Source organism: Sarcophilus harrisii, chromosome 4, assembly GCF_902635505.1.
Source record: "Sarcophilus harrisii chromosome 4, mSarHar1.11, whole genome shotgun sequence".
Taxonomy (NCBI): domain Eukaryota; kingdom Metazoa; phylum Chordata; class Mammalia; order Dasyuromorphia; family Dasyuridae; genus Sarcophilus; species Sarcophilus harrisii.
In genome coordinates, this window is record NC_045429.1 from 203131573 (window position 1) to 203135804 (window position 4232).

The following is a 4232-nucleotide window of genomic DNA, read 5'->3' on the forward strand; positions in this document are numbered from 1 at the left end:
GCTAAGATTCCTTTCTGCCCCAGTATTCTTTTTATCATTAGCAAGGGACAGAGTATAAGCTTCAAAGCACCTACAATAAATCAATTAACAAATATTTATTCAATTAATTACAAAAATTAAAGCAAAATACTATGCCAGGAATTGGAACAGAAAGATTTATGAGATTATGGAAAATAGCTCAACAATCAGATCTATTAAGTTTTCTTTTTCAAACTACCCAAGGATGGAGTTAATCTGGGACAGGTGGCTTGAATTCATCAAAGACATCAAATTCATCAAAGATGCCCTTACTTGGGCATCAGTTCCTATTCGTGCTTTCTCCCTCCTCTCAAAGTAAGTTCCCTATGTGTTCTCATTTAATAAGCTTATGAGATCATACATTTGGAGTTAAAAGGGATCTTAAAATGACTTGCTTAATGCCACATAGGAAGCTGATGCCAGAGATAGGATTTGAATCTAGTGCTATTCTAAATAGATTGCTCTTTTTAATGGGAACCATTTTGGTGTTCTAGATATAATAACCTAGAGATTTCCACATTCTGAGTAAAGGATCTTTAATGACTTCTATTACTCATTCTAGTAATTGCATGCCAATAGATTTGATCTCACTGCTATTCTAATAGTCTTATCTTATTTGATGGAACATTTCTTGGCAGTGCTCAAATATGAACATAGATTTCTATTCCTGAGAATTTTATTTACTTATTACTATTCTGATAATCCTATTTATGTTTACTTATTCATCTCTGAAATTCAGTTATTCTGAATGCCAGTTTACTAATATTAGCTTAAATGGTACTTTTAGATTCTACAGATTTCGCTTCATTAATTTGAGTACTAATTGAAAGTAATGTTGTTATTTATCTACTCTGTCAACACTCTTCAATGTGGGTCCAGAAGCACTCAGATGGCTGGTCAATAACCTTAGAATCGTACTCAGGATTGCTACTGCCTTGGCATATAACCATTATGGCAGTATTCAACTTAGTTGATGAAGCTGTTGCAGACCTCTAATTTATTCTGACATGATTTTCAATCTCTTCATGTGTCCAGAAGACTCGATGGGCTGTCCATCCAGCAGTAATTCAGATTCCTCCTGCACATTCTGTCATATGCAATCTTTTGTTATGTGGTTGCACCTCATCAATTTTGTCTGCTGTAGTTCTCAATTCTATTCTTCCAGAAGTCAGTCTTATCCAGTGTTAAGATAAGATTCACAACATTTTGAAGAAACCTTCTTGTTTGCTTCTATCACTCATTGCCTGTATTTCTCATTTCCCTAGACCTTATGTTAAGAAGATAAAATTTGAAGAAACTTGTCTTCTCTCATCTCCTGTTCCTCTGACCTATTAAATGTCTTCTTTGTTCAGATGATCTTTGTCATTTGTGATGGTGATCTTGTTCTCCTTGCCTGTGCTCTTATCCACAGCAGAAACATTAAGGATGTTATTTGCATCAATGTCAAATGTAATTTCAATCTGAGGAACACCTCTGGGTGCTAGGGGAATTCCTGTGAGCTCAAACTTGCCAAGCAGGTTCTTATCCTTTGTCATTGCTCTCTCACCCTCATAAAACTGAATAAGCACACCAGGCTTGTCAGAAAATGTGGCAAAGATCTGTGTCTGCTTGGTAGGGATGGTGGTATTATGTTTGGGCAGAACTGTCACAACATAGTCAGAACATAGTTTCAATTCCAAGGGAAAGAGGAGTCACATCCAACAGCAAGTCCTTCACATTTTCAGATTTGTCTCCAGGCAAAATGGCAGCCTGGACAGCTCCACCATAAGCAACAGATTCATCAGGATTGATGCTCTTGTTGAGCTTCTTGTCATTGAAGAAGTCTTGCCGAAGCTTCTGGATTTGAGGGATGCGAGTGAAACCATCCATCAAGACAATGTCATGAATCTGGGATTTATCTAGCTTAACAACTCTTAATGCCTTCTTCACAGGATACAGTGTGCCACAGAAGAGATCAGCATTCAGCACTTCAAACTGGGCTCAGGTGATTGCTGTTTAGAAGTTGATTCCTTCATAGAGGTAGCAAATTTCAATGCTGGAAGGGGTACTGGAAAAGAGGTTACACTTTGCATGTTCACAAGCAGTGTGCTGATGGCAAATGGTCCTGTTGTTCTCATTGATGTCCTTGTGCTTTCACTTGAACTCAGCAATGAAATGATTGACCATGAAGTTGTCAAAGTCCTCTCTACCCAAATGGGTATCTCCAGCTGTGGACTTGATTTCCAAAATGCCATCTTCAATGGTAAGGATGCAAACATCAAAAGTACTACTTCCAAGGTTGAAGATCAACACATTTCTTTCGGCACTAACCTTTTTGTCCAAGCCATAAGCAATACCAGCAGCAGTTGGCTCATTGATGATTTGGAGCACATTGAGACCAGCAATGGTTCCAGCATCTTTTGTGGCCTGATGTTGGGAATCATTGAAATAGGCTGATCCTGTGACCACAGCATTTGTGACAGTTTTCCAAAGGTAAGTTTCACCAATTTCTTTCATTTTGGTTAAGACCATGGAAGATACTTCTTTAGGATAGAAACTTTTTGGTATCCTCTTTGTATTCCACTTGGACCTTAGGCCTGCCTGTGTTATTCACCACTGTAAAAGGCCAATGCTTCATGTCTGACTGTACAACTTCATCATCAAATCTTTGACCAATCAGACGTTTGGCATCAAAAATTGTGTTGGTTCATTACAACTTGATTTTTTGCAGCATCACCAATTAATCATTCTGTGTCAATGAAGGCAACATAGCTGGGGGTGTTCCTGTTTCCTTGATCATTAGCAATGATCTTCACTTTCCCATATTGGAAGACTCCCACAAAGGAATAAGTGGTGCCAAGATCAATGCCAACTGCAGGGTCCCTTTGGCATGGTTGCTGGGGAGTTGGGGGTCGCAACTGAGCACTGTGGAGAAAGAAGGGCTGCTGCTGCACTGAGTATGATGACTTTTTAAATAAAAATGATGTCCTTTCTATAATTAGTTTTCTTACAAGAAGTTTTTTGCCTTCATGTGTATGATGTATAATAAATCAACCTAGTGCTTTTTAGACTTTTCCCCATCCATAATCACTAATTCTCTTCAGACCACTAGCATAACAAGTTCTGTGACTTCCTTAAATCATGGAGTGTGGATGATTGCTTCAGTCTGATGAGAGACACTGAAAGGTTTTCATAGCTGGACCTATTCTTTAACTTTCATTCAACATTCCTGTTGAAAGACCATTCTTCCTGTGGGTGAGATAGCATTAAAGCAATCCTTGATCTTTTGGACCTTTTACATCCTTTTCCCTGTCTACTTTTTGAATACAATATCCTAAGTTATGGAAGGAGTTTGAAAGAAACTTTGTCTTTTAGGAAGATGATTTTGGCAACATGTCTTAATCTCTAGGATCTAGGAGCAAGGTTTCAATCTCCATTTCAGCTTCAGTTCTAACCATACTTGGGATTAACCAATGGTCTTTATTATTGTTTGAGTTAACTCAAAAAACTTATTACACTTAAATAGATTCACTGGGCTCTACACATATTCCTGATGATGAGTGCTAGGAAAATTCTTTTTGTTATTTATTAACCATATGACAACTTCCCCTTGCCTCAATTTCCTCATCTGTAAAATGTAGACACATTTCAATTCAATCCAATAAGCATTCATTAAGGATTTTCTTTGTACCAGGCCCCAGTTCTACAAAGAAAAAATAAAATACTACCTCATCATGTTGTTTTAAATATCTAATGAGCTAATGTATATGTAGTACTTTATAAACTTTAATGCAATATATCAAGAACTGCCTTTATAAGTTTGTGGCTCAAATCCCTTCATGATTTGTCCTCAATCCACCTTGAAAACCTTAGCTTTCAATATTTCATTATATATCTATATCTATATATATCTTATTTTTTGCTACGTAAATATCATATAGGCTAAAGTAGAGCATAGAAATATGATAGATATATATATATATATATAATTATAATGCAAATATATAAAAAATTAAGCACCATATTTGGCATCTGAAATGTCCTTTGAATTGATTTGCATCCCATTCCCTCTTTTGGAAGGGAGAGAATAATATTTATTACAATTTTAGATATACTGGGTTGTCCAATATGATTCTTTGTGGTGCCATAGGGGAGTGTAATAGGGAGCTAAGTGCTGTAACCACTATTTTGCACTTTTCTTATGTGGTGTATGCTTGTCATAGTCCAGTGGTAGC

The 4232-nt window shown here is 36.8% G+C and overlaps 1 pseudogene; it reads right to left on the reverse strand.

Moving 5' to 3' along the window:
- Positions 1-1349: 1349 nt before the first annotated feature.
- LOC100931589 lies at positions 1350-3543 on the reverse strand (annotated as a pseudogene).
- Positions 3544-4232: the final 689 nt, after the last annotated feature.